General features: G+C 45.5%; 1 protein-coding gene across 1 annotated transcript in view; it reads left to right on the forward strand.

The window, feature by feature from the left end:
• The window catches only part of AR (androgen receptor), a 1201765-nt gene that overhangs the window by 768958 nt on the left and 417353 nt on the right, over positions 1-15454 (forward strand). The window lies entirely within an intron of this gene.

Genomic DNA, 15454 nt, shown 5'->3' on the forward strand with positions numbered 1-15454 from the left:
GGCAAAGATTCCATCTACAGTATATTTATCCTACATGTTATAATTTGGTAACATCCCATTTAGATCACTTGAACCACGGTTGGGTCTCGGAAAAAGTGATATGGACATTACTTAAACACAGGAAACCACATAAACTAAACCTCAAAATAAATATCTTTATTAATAGTATTGATTTAAAATATGAACACCATATGTCTTTCAGACAACAGTAAACAAATACAAAGTGAGTGAAAGCTTAGTTGAAAAATAGAAAGGCGTGAGAGAATGAGTGATAGATCAATGATAGGTATCGGGTTTCATAGAACCTAATCTAGATCCTTAAATAACCCTTCCTACCAGCGGAGGGTGTCATAATGTTTAGGACCCCCCCCGCTCCAGATGGCTGGCCCTCACTATCCCTATTTTCTACTGGCTTGTGTCCACCACCAACAAACAGGTGCAAAGTGTATTTAGGACAAACTACATGTAATACACAATAGCGTTAGATGTAGGTTTTTTCACTGAATAAATATGCAATCTGTAAACTTGATATTTGTTAGAAGGGAGCGACAGGGCCTGCCAAGCAGGCTCCTGCAGCTCCTCCCGACGCGTTTCCCCCCCTTCTAACGCAATGAAAGGGGGTTCATCAGGGGTACTAAGTAGAAGACACCTGTAAGAAAGACAGACATGTGTCACTATTCAAATTTAGGAATATACATGCTTCCTTGACCCAATGTGTGCAACGAAGATGACTTACTTAAAAATGGTTAAAGCCAGTGACTCAATAAGTCTTCTGACCAGGATGAGTGCGACAAATATTACTGTATCCTTTTTCACAAGATCCCCTATTGTTCCATCAGGATAAATGGACTTATAGGAGGGGTTATGTCTTTGGGCCTAATAAAAAACAAAAAACAAAAAGAGTAAAGAGGAAAAGTCTCTTAGGTCAACATACAGATGGCACAGAGTCACTATGACATAGATGGTAGTAAACAAATAGAAAGAACCTGATTCCTCCTTAATGAACAATGGCCCAACGGATGTATATTAATCTCCAATTTAAGTGAAGAGAGAATCTGCAATGTATAATCCAAATTTCACCGTTAGAGCCATCCGTTGGGCCCCTGCTCACTAAGGAACAATCAGGTTCTTTCCGCATTTTCCATTACCATCTATATCATAGTGTTCCTGTGCCATATGTGCTACTTAAGAGTTTACGCATGTTGATATATTAAATGGGGGTATGATGTAGACTCCTTTATTTTACATACAGGAACCTTGTGGTGAAAATTCTCCAGGAATCAGGCTGGAACAACCCCTACCTTGACTCATTAGTTGCAAAGGGTAGATATAATTGCTTTGTGGAGGTATGGCCCCCTGCTCCATCATGGCTCTAACGGTGAAATTTGGATTATACATTGCAGATTCTCTCTTCACTTAAATTGGAGATTAATATACATCCGTTGGGCCATTGTTCATTAAGGAGGAATCAGGTTCTTTCTATTTGTTTACTACCATCTATGTCATAGTGACTCTGTGCCATCTGTATGTTGCCCTAAGAGACTTTTCCTCTTTACTCTTTTTGTTTTTTGTTTTTTATTAGGCCCAAAGACATAACCCCTCCTATAAGTCCATTTATCCTGATGGAACAATAGGGGATCTTGTGAAAAAGGATACAGTAATATTTGTCGCACTCATCCTGGTCAGAAGACTTATTGAGTCACTGGCTTTAACCATTTTTAAGTAAGTCATCTTCGTTGCACACATTGGGTCAAGGAAGCATGTATATTCCTAAATTTGAATAGTGACACATGTCTGTCTTTCTTACAGGTGTCTTCTACTTAGTACCCCTGATGAACCCCCTTTCATTGCGTTAGAAGGGGGGGAAACGCGTCGGGAGGAGCTGCAGGAGCCTGCTTGGCAGGCCCTGTCGCTCCCTTCTAACAAATATCAAGTTTACAGATTGAATATTTATTCAGTGAAAAAACCTACATCTAACGCTATTGTGTATTACATGTAGTTTGTCCTAAATACACTTTGCACCTGTTTGTTGGTGGTGGACACAAGCCAGTAGAAAATAGGGATAGTGAGGGCCAGCCATCTGAAGCAGGGGGGGGCGCCTAAACATTATGACACCCTCCGCTGGTAGGAAGGGTTATTTAAGGATCTAGATTAGGTTCTATGAAACCCGATACCTATCATTGATCTATCACTCATTCTCTCACGCCTTTCTATTTTTCAACTAAGCTTTCACTCACTTTGTATTTGTTTACTGTTGTCTGAAAGACATATGGTGTTCATATTTTAAATTAATACTATTAATAAAGATATTTATTTTGAGGTTTATTTATGTGGTTTTCTGGTCATTCTACCTCGAATTATTATTTGTGGTTTTACATTACTTAAACACACCAACTATATTATATTTTTAAAATTACAAAAAGTCATTTTTGGATTTGTAGAAATCTTCCTTACACCAACTGTGGCTGATAAATAAGAATATTAAATATGATACATTATTCATTTTATATAAATAATCCACTATTAATATAACATATTGTCTATTTGCTTTTATAGGAAATTCAGGCAGATATTAATGAATGTTATGCTCTATCAGTCTAAGGATCCTGTTTACCATTGCATTACAGAAAATGTGTTATTAAGTGTTATTACTAGGGATGAGCGAATGTATTTGCCACTATTCGGTATCCGCCGAATAATAGGGTATTCACTATCCGACGGCTAATACGATATTCGCTTCAATACTTTTATTTTCATTTCTGCCTTCCTGGCGCCTTCTTCCAGCCAATGAACACATGTGATGTTGCTTGCCCTCACAGTAACACTGCAGCCATCTTTGTTGTGGTGTTACTGTGATTGGCTTGGTCTCACAGCGTCATAGGTACTATATAAGGCTTCCGCCATTTTGTGCACGCATTCATTCCTTTGAGAGCTGTTCTGGCGACTATGTAAATGCCGCGTGCTGCTCTGTGCACGTTATTCAAAGACACCAGAAATACAGTCATGCACCTTCTACAGGCTGTGCCCATACTGTTTCAGCCTGTTCCCATCAATTTCAGCCTTTTCCTCAGTCACCACAGGTCCAACGTAAAATTATTCTGGTTTCCCATTGACTTATGTACCGGCCAAGCGCCAGCTAGCCGGGCTGCTGCTCGGATCCGGATCCGCGGTGGCTCGATGGATCTCCGGACCTGGGAGGGGCCGCACGGACACTCAAAATTAGAGGGGGGTATTTACAAGGGGCTTTGTTGTTAGAGTTCGTGATGCCACCCACGGTGTGTGGTAAGGTGTAATACCACCGCTACTGTAGAGAGCGCCCGGTGGCGATGGTATGGCAGCTAGGTGTTTAACCGCTCCATGGGTAGGGAGAGAGTGCCCGGGGCTCGGTGGTTGTGTGAGGGGAGCACCGTTGGGGAGGAAAGGGTCACTGCGCACTCACTCAGTCCAATAGCGCTGACACCGACAACACGTAAACCGGAATTCTTAGCACCACTGTAGCAGGGAGGGAGCACGCTGGGATCCCGTGCCCGATGGTGTTGCTTGTTAGCCTGTGACCTTTTCCTTGGCACTTTCTTTACTGGTTGGCCCCTGTAGTGTAAAATTGGTCGGGACCCACTCACCCGCATGGCTAACGGAGTGAGCTTGCTCTCAGGGTTCACGCTTGCGATTTTCTGGACTGTGTATTGGGAAAGTCCTATCCCCTCGTTGCGCTAGTACCCCGATTTTGGAGCGGGTGGAGAACGAATCATGAAGTCTTCGCCCTCGTCGGGTAAATTACCAGGACGCTTGAAGCTACTTCTCGGCCGAGGGTCCACGTACCCTGCCGTGCCATGGCCCCTGCCTGGAGATGGCTCAAGGCCACCGGCTGCTCTGCACGGCAGTTCCATGCCCCTTGACACGATCTCCTGTGACCAGGGTTCCAGCTCCTACCAGGCCCAGACCAACATCTGCCACCTAGTAACTGAAGAGTCCAGCTCTTAACCTCCTCCAATTAACTCTTGACCTCTCCTCTCGAGAGTCACCACTCGACTGAACTGCTCCTGACACTCCTGACCCTCCCTTACCAACCCCCCAAGTGGGCGGCCCTATTCCCTTCAGGCTAGCCATTGGTGTGTCAGGTGGGTGTGGTGCTGAGTGTTTCTAGGATTTTTGATTGGCTTGTTCTTAGCAACACCAAAGGTCAGGGACCCATAACCAAGGAGGATATGGACACCATGCAGAAGAACAGATTGCACAATGTCCTGTAACAACCTGATAGGCCAGGGCGTCACATTTCCCCTTGGTTAAACGTAGCTCGTCCCCGAGCTACAGGACACCAGATGTTTATTTATTTTTTTAACTGTAGAAAAAGTAAGAAAGGGTTAACATTTTTGTTATTTAGAACTTTCATCCCACGCAGGGGAGGCACTTTTCTTAAACTTTACTTAACTATAAAGAGTTCATCGCCCAACGGTGGGACGCTACCGGTTTTTGTGGTAACGGAGGCTCAACCTGCTCCGTTGCAGCCCCTTCCTGCGACAGTCCAGTCCCAATGTCCCAGTTCCCAATAACCCACCACCCAAACAACCTGACCCCCTGGAAACCTATCCGCAGGTCCGTGACCAGGTTAAGGTCCCGGGCGTGGTCTTAAACGACTCTGGTTGACACAGGAGGTGCAACTATATACAATACACAAGTTCGTGTTGGTCACGCCAGTCCTATGACCATGGTCCATATTTACTTATTGATATAAAAACGATGGAGTCCATGTACTGGGTGTACACTCTGTAAAGGAATCTGGTTGTTAATCAGGTAACTTCTTCATTCATTTGCAATTGGTTACTCAAGCATTCATTTGCTAACATCTCTACATGAAAAACAACAAACTGTGAAAAATAATAACCGAAAACACCGATACCTAACAGTTCTATGGCATCTCAAAACTACTGGCATTATAACATTTTTCAACACTCTTCTCTGTACCTCCGTGGAGGTTGACCAAAGTTAGCACGGGTTGCTATCTCGGCTTGTAACTGGTATTGGTGTCATTCCTAGTAGGGGGCGTCAGCGTCCAGCCTCAGCTCCCTAACTGGCTCTGGCTTGATATGGACTATTGCGGCCCCAACAGCTGTCGGGATGCTGCTCGGTAGCAGAACCGGTAGGTTTTCAGGCTCTGCTTCTGCAGCTGTAGGCAAAGATACTGACTGCTCCGCAGCCGGGGTTGCAGGGTCCGGGTGCTCCACCTCAGAGAATGAAACCAGTGATGCGGCCGGATCTGGTATGGCCGAGGCCCAGACGACCGCTGTCATGACTGGGATGATGGTCGAGACCGGGGTTTCTGTAGCTGTAGACTCGTATACTAGTACTGCGAGTTCCGCTGCCGGGATTGGTGTGGGCAACTCTGCGTCCACTGAGGACGGGGTAAGTGATGGTGGAATGCTTGCTGCGAGCGGGGGCGGTCTGGATCACTCAGCCACAGTGGCCGATTTAGGGTAATCGACAGGGACTGGGTAACCGCTTACCCTCTCTTCTCGTGGGACTTCCATCTCATGGGCTCGCACCACCATCGCCAGGCTCCTCATTTTTTCCCTCCAGTGGTTCAGTATGAAAAGGAACTGCGTCTGCATTCTCCTGCACAGTTCTCTCTTCCTCTATCCAAGTCGCAGTCCCGGGAACAGCACGTTCTGGTGACCAGCTCCGCTCCGCCATCTCGCCTCTGCGTTGTCCAGGAACATTATGGCAGAGTCCTGGCGTCCCTGCTCAACTTCCGCTGTTGTTACATTCCCGCACGCCCCCTCGGTTTTCACTCAGCACTTTTTCGTGCGCTGTGGCCCTCTGTGAACTTTCGGTTCCAGCCTCACACGCAAGACGAAGTGCGGGGCTTAAACTTTGCGCGCTTTCTCGGGGAAGATGGCGTTTTGGCGCGAAAAGATGGTGAAAAATGGCGGAATCAGCGGGAAGAGGAATTTTGACTCGTGGTTTACGGCTTCAAGGCGCACGTTACCCAGGTAAGTGGGTCCTGCTCGTATACTGTTCGTGATGCCAGAAGTTTTGAGTTGTACCACCCCAGCGCCAGCAGTCGGGCTGCTGCTCGTATCTGGATCCGCGGTGGCTCGAGGGATCTCCGGACCTGGGAGAGGCCGCGCGGACACTCGAAATTAAAGGGGCGTATTTACAAGGGGTTTTGTTGTTAGAGTTCGTGACGCCACCCACGGTGTGTGGTAAGGTGTAATACCACCGCTGCTGTAGAAAGCGCCCGGTGGCGATGGTATGGCAGCTAGGTGTTTAACCCATCTGTGGGTAGGGGGAGAGTGCCCCGGGGCTTGGTGGTGGTGGTGTGGGGGAGCACCATTGGGGAGGAAAGTGTCACTGCGTACTAAGTCTAATAACGCTGACACCGACAACTTGTAAACCGGAATTCTTAGCACTGCTGTAACAGGGAGGGAGCACGCTGGGATCCCGTGCCCGATGGTGTTGCTTGTTAGCCTCTGACCTTTTCCTTGGCACTTTCTTTACTGGTTGGCCCCTGTAGTGTAAACCTAGTCGGGTCCCGCTCATCCGCATGACTAACGGAGTGAGCTTGCTCTCAGGGTTCACGCTTGTGATCTTCTGGACTGTGTATTGGGAAAGTCCTATCCCCCTCGTTGCGCTAGTACCCCGATTTTGGAGCGGGTGGAGAACGAATCATGAAGTCTTCGCCCTCGTCGGGTAAATTACCAGGACGCTTGAAGCTACTTCCCGGCCGAGGGTCCACGTACCCCGCCGTACCCTGGCCCCTGCCCGGAGATGGCTCAAGGCCACCGGCTGCTCTGCACGGCAGTTCCGTGCCCCTTGACACGATCCCCTGCGACCAGGGTTCCAGCTCCTACCAGGCCCAGACCAACCTCTGCCACCTAGTAACCATGTCTGTGATCTACTTTTTTTAAACAAAAGTAAACAACTCAATGAACATCCTCAGAGCCAGGTGATTCCATAATTTTTGCCAGGGGTTGAATAAGCAATCAGATGATTGTAGGTTGTAGTCCCCCAAGGTGACTAAAAAATATAACAAAAAAAGTATATAAAAATATATAGAAATTAGAATCACACTCTTCTCCCTCGTTAAAAATAAAGAAATTAAAAAAATAAACATATTTGGTATGGTATCCTTTAAAAAAAACAGTTTAGCAAAATTATCAAAATATAAAATTATTTAATCCTGAAGATACAGAGTATAAAATTGGAAATGTCAGAATAGCCTTTTGCTTTGTCAATCATCTCCCTATAAAAATGCCATAAAAAGTGATCAAAACATTAAAGGCCGCTTTACACGCTGTGATATCGTTACGGATAGCGCTAGCTTGCGTACCCGCCCCCATCGTTTGTGCAACATGGGCAAATCGTTGCCCGTGGCGCACAAAATCGCGCAGACAGGTCACACTACTTACCTGCCTAGCGACGTCGCTGTGACCGGCGAACCGCCTCCTTTCTAAGGGGGCGGTCCGTGCGGCGTCACAGCGACGTCACTAAGCGGCCGCTCAATCAAAGCGGAGGGGCGAAGATGAGCGGGACGTAACATCCTGCCCACCTCCTTCCTTCCTCATTGCGGGCAGCCGCAGGTAAGGTGAGGTTCCTCGTTCCTGCGGTGTCACACATAGCGATGTGTGCTGCCGCAGGAACGAGGAACTAAATCGTCCAAGCAGCAGAAACAATAATCAAGATTAGGGGGGGATGTCACCGATGAGCGATTTTGAACGTTTTTGCGATGATTCAAAATCGGTCATAGGTGTCATACGCAACGACATCGCTAAAGCGATGAATTCTGTGACCCCAACGAGCTCGCTTTAGCGATGTCGTAGCATGTAACGTGGCCTTTAATGTTCCCTAAATTGATATCAATCAAAACATCAGCTCAGTGTGGAAAAAAACAAGCTGTCATGTATCTGCATGGAAGGTAAAATACAAATGTTCCAGGTCTCCAAAATAAGAAGCTCAAAACTCTAAAATAAATAAAGTTTTCAGATACAATCAATTTACAAAAGTACTCACTTCTTGGGATGTCACCTCCTGAAAATTCCCCAAGAGCTTCTAGCACCTGATTGCCCGTGAATATAGGCTATTTTTCTATAGCGTGAATGCTCTTCTTAGTACAGGGTACCTTTATTCTCTCTGCACAGGGTGGACACATGGGCAACTAGGCCTTTGTCTGCACTGTTTGAAATAGAAGCCATTTCTGTTGCCCATAGCAATCAGCTTTCATTTTTAAACAGCTCTGGTAAAATGTTATTGTTGCTATGGGCAACATAGAGCTAGAAGAAGACACATATGGGTATACTGTATATCTGAAACACTTACAGAGTGGGAGTATGGAGGATAAGAAACAATGCAAAGTCTCACTTCTCCTGTCAGCCCTGCCTTGTGGTTAGGGCTGTCAGCAGGGCATGACAACCATGACTGGTGTATGGGGCCTGGTGAAGAAGGGGGTCTGGCTGAGCCCGGGGTAATTACTTAGCTATATTAAGCCCCGAACTGTCCCCCTCTTTGCCGGGCCTCAGTCACAGCCACAGCAGAGAGCCTGGATATGTTGCTTTGGAAACACATGCAAATTAGCCATGTGTTGGGGGCAAGAGGGTCAGTAGAGCAGAGCAGAGCAACGGCGCGTCATCCTGTGGCCTAGCGGGCAGCGGCGTGATGAGGTAATCACTCTGCGACCACATCACACTGCTGCAGCTAAAAGAGCCATGTAGGTGGCGAGGCTGTGGCAGTAGGCAGGGGACAGGTAAGCACTCGGTATACTGAACATGGATGGGGGTTGATCGCTGGGGTTGGTTGGGTAACATTTTTTTTTCTTTTTTCAGCTGCCAAATATGCCAGCCGGGGCCCAGGAAGGAAACATATCATATATACATATATAACATATAAACATATATCAGGAGGAGGACATATATATATATATATATATATATATATATATATATAATCATATATAAAAGGAAGGGGTCATAAACCAGGATGAGGACATATATACCAGAATGTGCCCAGGAGGGGGATATATACCAGAAGTGGCCCAGGATGAGACGTGCAGTATATACCAGGATGGGGACAAATAAACCAGGATGAAGATATATATACCAGCAGTTGTCCAAGAAGGGGACATATATAACAAGGGGAGGAGATATATATACAGTCATATGAAAAGGTTTGGGCACCCCTATTTATGTTAACCTTTTTTCTTTATAACAATTTTTGTTCTTGCAACAGCTATTTCAGTTTCATATATCTAATAACTGATGGACTCAGTAATATTTCTGGATTGAAAAGAGGTTTATTGTACTAGCAGAAAATGTGCAATCCGCATTTAAACAAAATTTGAACAGTGCAAAAGTATGGGCACCCTTATCAATTTCTTGATTTGAACACTCCTAACTACTTTTTACTGACTTACTAAAGCACTAAATTGGTTTTGTAACCTCATTGAGCTTTGAACTTCATAGGCAGGTGTATCCAATCATAAGAAAAGGTATTTAAGGTGGCCACTTGCAAGTTGTTCTCCTATTTGAATCTCCTATGAAGAGTGGCATCATGGGCTCCTCAAAACAACTCTCAAATGATCTGAAAACAAAGATTATTCAACATAGTTGTTCAGGGGAAGGATACAAAAAGTTGTCTCAGAGATTTAAACTGTCAGTTTCCACTGTGAGGAACATAGTAAGGAAATGGAAGAACACACGTACAGTTCTTGTTAAGCCCAGAAGTGGCAGCCCAAGAAAAATATCAGAAAGGCAGAGAAGAAGAATGGTGAGAACAGTCAAGGACAATCCACAGACGACCTCCAAAGACCTGCAGCATCATCTTGCTGCAGATGGTGTCACTGTGCATCGGTCAACAATACAGCGCACGTTGCACAAGGAGAAGCTGTATGGGAGAGTGATGCGAAAGAAGCAGTTTCTGCAAGCACGCCACAAACAGGGTCGCCTGAGGTATGCAAAAGCACATTTGGACAAACCAGTTACATTTTGGAAGAAGGTCCTGTGGACTGATGAAACAAAGATTGAGTTCTTTGGTCATACAAAAAGGCGTTATGCATGGAGGCAAAAAAACACGGCAATCCAAGAAAAGCACTTGCTACCCACAGTAAAATTTGGTGGAGGTTCCATCATGCTTTGGGGCTGTGTGGCCAATGCCGGCACCAGGAATCTTGTTAAAGTTGAGGGTCGCATGGATTCAACTCAGTATCAGCAGATTCTTGACAATAATGTGCAAGAATCAGTGATGAAGTTGAAGGGGATGGATATTTCAGCAAGACAATGATCCAAAACACCGCTCCAAATTTACTCAGGCATTCATGCAGAGGAACAATTACAATGTTCTGGAATGGCCATCCCAGTCCCCAGACCTGAATATCATTGAAAATCTGTGGGATGATTTGGAGCGTGCTGTCCATGCTCGGCGACCATCAAACTTAACTGAACTAGAATTGTTTTGTAAACAGGAATGGTCAAATATACCTTCATCCAGGAACTCATTAAAAGCTACAGGAAGCGACTAGAGGCTGTTATTTTTGCAAAAGGAGGATCTACAAAATATTAATGTCACTTTTATGTTGAGGTTCCCATACTTTTGCATCGGCCAAATTTTGTTTAAATGCGGATTGCATATTTTCTGTTAGTACAATAAACCTCATTTCATATATATGGGGACAATTAAACCAGGATGGGGACATAAATAGCAGAAGTGGTCCCCATCCTGGTATATACTGTATGTCCTATCCTGGGCCACTTCTGGTATATATATCAGCTTACCTTGATTCCGTTCCTATCCTCTTCCCATTCTTCCCCGCTTCCCCGAGTTCTGACTTCCCGCCTACCGACTCCTTGCTTCCACCTGACTACGTTTTGACTTTGCCCTTATGTATTTACAAAACCTCATGTTGTGATCCGGCGTTCTGACATTCTACTGCCATCTGATGGGCTTGACTAGTATTACTTCTGCTAGAGAATACTCTGCTCATACGTTTTCTCCACTCTACCGCTCTCTAGTGGTTTACCTGCTAGCTACCTTCTCAGGTAATTTCAGGAATCTTCTCTGTACCACATTTGTGCGCTGTACTACTTTAGGAGATCTTAGAGTACATCATGCCATTATCACTTGCCCTACATTTTTACCCCTATGGATCCATTATGTACCCTTATAGATCAGATGTCTAATTTGACTCAGATGATCCAGGACTTGAGCATAGAGCCCTGGCCTCTTCCCATAATCAAATCCAGGGGGAGCTCACTGCTGCAGTAAAGGCTTTCCAGGGTTACATGACTCAGTCGCAGCACGGTCCCATAAATGTCACATTCCATTCTCCAGAACCCACGGTCATGCTCCCGGATAAGTTTTCCAGAGAGAAGGAGTAGTTTCACACATTTCAGGAGAGCTGTAAATTACTTTTTTCTCTTAGACCCCATTCCTTTGGGGATGAAAGTCAGCGAATAATAATTTCCTTGCTCAGGGAGGGACCTCAGACTTGGGCCTTTTCATTACCTCTGACAGCCCCTGAGTGTATGTCTGTGGATAGGTTTTTTGACACTCTATGACTTATGTATGATGAACCGGACCAGGTCATGGTGGCAGAGGATAGGATCATGGGTCTCTCTCAGGGTAGACGCACTGCAGAATGGTATCATTCAAATTTCAGGCAGTGGTCTACGGCGGTTTTCTGGAATGATTCTGCTTTGAGATGCCAGTATAGGAGAGGACTGTCTGATCATCTCAAGGACTCTCTGGCCCTTCATCCTCCACCCAGTTCTTTGTAGGAGGCCATGACCCAGGCAGTACGGATGGATCGGAGGTTACGGGAGAGAGGAGTGACCCTCCGGGAATCCTCATTATGCCCGGTCAAATCAGAGGTTGTTCCACCTGCGGAGCCCATGTAGGGCGGTGCCACAGATTCCAAGGAGAAGAAGAGGAGACGAAGACGGGAGTGAAAATTGTGTTTCTATTGTGGAGCTCCGGGACATTGGAGGAGGGACTGTCCTACCTGTCCTCCTACTGCTAAGCCATCGGAAAACGCTTAGGTCTGGGTGATGTTCGAGGAGGTCACCCAGACCCTCAGGTACCCTTTTCCTCTTTTCAAAACATTTTGCTAGAGGTGAAAGTTGTCGTTGGAGACTGTTGCATTCCAGCCTCTGCTTTCGTGGACTGTGGTTCCTCCATGAACTTCATTGACTTCAGTCTTGTTTCCAAAGCTAAGATTGGAACAGTTAGGCTAGAGACTCCAGTTCACATTATTGCTACTGATAAGACCCCATTGTCACGGAATGTGGTTGAATTTGTCTCTGAGGAATTCCTGCTCAAAGTGAGGTCCCTTCATCAGGAACTTATTTCATGTCATATCATGGATAATCTCCCTGGGGGAGTGGTGTTTGAGTTCCCCTGGTTGCACATGCATAATCCTGTAACTGACTGGGACTCTCGCGATATTCTTAAATGGGGTCCTAAATATTCTAATGGTTGTCTTATCACTGTTCAGGTGTCTTCCAGTAATCTGGAGGGTGTTCCGGAGTACCTGAAAGATTTTAGAGATGTGTTCTCCAAAAAAGAGGCTGAGGTCCTGCCACCACACTGTCCTTACGATTGTGCTATTAACATTGCTCCTGGTGCCAAATTGCCCAAGGCCCGTTTGTATAATCCTTCTGGCCCAGAACACACCGCCATGAAAAATTGCTTATCTGATAGTTTCATAAGGGACACATCCATCCTTTTGTCTTGCCTGTTGCTAATGTTTTTTTTTTTTGTTAACAAGAAGGATGGCGGCCTACGCCCTTGCCTTGACTTTCGGGAATAAGATCACGGTAAGAAATACCTATCCACTTCCACTCATCCCGGATCTCTATAATCAGTTATTTGGACCTAAATGGTTCTCAAAGCTTGATCTCAGGGGAGCCTATAACCTCATTCACATTCAGGAAGGGGATGAGTGGAAGACTTCATTCCTTACCTCAGAGGGCCTGTTTTAAAACTTGGTCATGTCTTACTAATGTGCCAGCAGTGTTTCAAAATGTTATGAACGATATTTTCTCTGAATTTATTGCCCGTTTTATTGTTGTGTACCTAGATGATATTTTTATCTTCTCATCCAACAAAGAGTCTCATATTGATCATGTACGTACGGTACTTTATAGGTTACGGGAGAATTCCCTATTTGCTAAACCTGAAAAATGTACTTTTTGTGTCCAAGAAATCACCTTTCTCGGGTTTATTCTGTATGCTGATGGTTTTCGGAAGGATCCCGGAAAGGTTAGTCATTTTTAATTGGGTGCAACCCAGAGACCTCAGGGGTCTGCAGCATTTTCTGGGTTTTGCCAATTATTACAGAAAATGTATTAAAGGGTTTTCTCAAGTGGTTAAGCCACTCAAGGATCTCACCTGCAAGGGGGGCTGATCTTAGAGAGAGGTCATCTCAGGCATTTCTGAAGTTTAAAGAATGTTTTATGACTACTCCTGTGCTTGTTCAACCCGATTTCTCTCAGTTGTTGATGCTTCAGAGGTGGGGGTGGGGGCGGTGCTCTCCCAAGGACCCGCTACTTTAACTAATTTAAAACCATGTGCCTTATTCTACAAAACGTTTTCTTCTGCTGAGAAGAATTATTATGTGGGGAATCGAGAGTTATTAGCCATAAAGTTGGCCTTCGAAGCATAGGGGCATTTTTCATCGGATCACTGTTATTACGGACCATAAAAACCTGTCTTATATCGAGTCTGCTAAACAGTTGACTCCTAGACAGGCTAGGTGGTCGCTTTTTTTTCCCGTTTTCAATTTTTCATTACTTTTCGGCTCGGTTCCAGGAATGTTAAGGTGGATGCCTTATCTCGCAGTTTGGATCCAATTTAGTCTCCTAAGCCTTCTTCTTCCATTCTTCCTCACGGGGGTGGTCATTTGGTCATTGCAGTGTTATCCTCCGAATTGGAGGCTGAGATTCGTGATGCACAGTCATTTGCCCCTCCTTCGTCGCTCGATGCCAAGTTCTTTGTTCCTGTCCAGTTTCGATTATGAGTTCTCCAGGAATTCCATGACTCTGTGCTTGGTGGTCATCCGAGGGTCTCAGCTACTCGTAAGGCTATTGCCAGGTTATTTTGGTGGCCCTCTACTTACTCCGATGTCTCCGTGTTTGTATCTGCTTGTGATACATGTGCACATGCTAAAGTTCCCCATAACTGGCCAACCGGGGAATTGGTACCTTTACCAATTTCCTGATAGACCCTGGACTCAATTGTCCATGGATTTTATCACTGACTAGCTGTAGTACCCGGGCATTGCCCGGGATAGTAACTGTCTCTGTCTCTCTCCCAGTCTCTGTCTGTGTGTCGCTATCTGTCTGTCTCGCTGTCAATCTCTTTCCTTGTCTGTATTTGCATCAGTCTATCTGTCTCAATCTCTGTATCTGTCTGTCTCTCTCTCTCCGTCTGTCTCTTTGCCCGTCTGTCTCTTTGCCTGGCTGTCTCTGTGCCCGGCTGTCTCTGTGCCCGGCTGTCTCTGTGCCCGGCTGTCTCTTTACCCGGTTGTCTTTTTGGCCGGTTGTCTTTTTGGCCGGCTGTCTCTTTCCCGGGCTGTCTCTTTCCCGGGCTGTCTCTTTCCCGGGCTGTCTCTTTGCCCGCTCTGTCTCTTTGCCCACTCTGTCTCTTTGCCCACTCTGTCTCATTGCCCGATCTGTCTCTTTGCCCGATCTGTCTCTTTCCGTCTCACCACCGACATCTTTTTACCTCACACATAAGTTTCATATACTAACAGTTTATTTTGTTCCTATAGCAACCACTGACAGTTGCTATTTATAGCCTGCAGCTCCCAGCTCCATTCAGTTTAATGGCTACAGGATTTTTGTAGAGTAACTGGAAAGCACGAGGTTAAATTTTCCCACCCAAACATAGTCTTTGACTTTCCCTGAGTCACATGGAGTGTCTGTGCAAAATTTCGTGGTTTTACATGCGACGGTTCAGATTCCTTTAGCGGAGACACACACACACACACACACACACACACACATACACTGAGCTTTATATATTAGATTTACCTGTTTCCAATGGCAATACTGTTGTTTGGGTGGTGGTGGACAATTTCAGCAAACAGGCACATTTTGTTCCCTTGTCGGGATTACCTAATGCTGAGACTCTGTCCAAATTATTTATTGAACAGGTGATTAGATTGCATGGCATCCCTGTTAACATTGTGTCAGACAGAGGGGTTCAGTTCGTCTCAAAATTTTGGAGGGCATTTTGTAGACGGTTGGGTATCGAGTTGTCCTTTTCTTCATCTTACCATCCCGAGACCAATGGGCAGACTGAGAAGACCAAGCAGTCATTGGTACAAATTCTGCGGTGTCTGGCTACGTCCCAGCAGGATGATTGCTGTTCCTCACTACCTGTGGCTGAGTTTGCTTTTAATAACTGGGTCAATCAGTCCATGGGCACTACTCCATTTTTTTGTAACTATGGATACCATCCCCATTTT

The sequence above is a fragment of the Anomaloglossus baeobatrachus genome, chromosome 9 (assembly GCF_048569485.1).
Source record: "Anomaloglossus baeobatrachus isolate aAnoBae1 chromosome 9, aAnoBae1.hap1, whole genome shotgun sequence".
Taxonomy (NCBI): Eukaryota; Metazoa; Chordata; class Amphibia; order Anura; family Aromobatidae; genus Anomaloglossus; species Anomaloglossus baeobatrachus.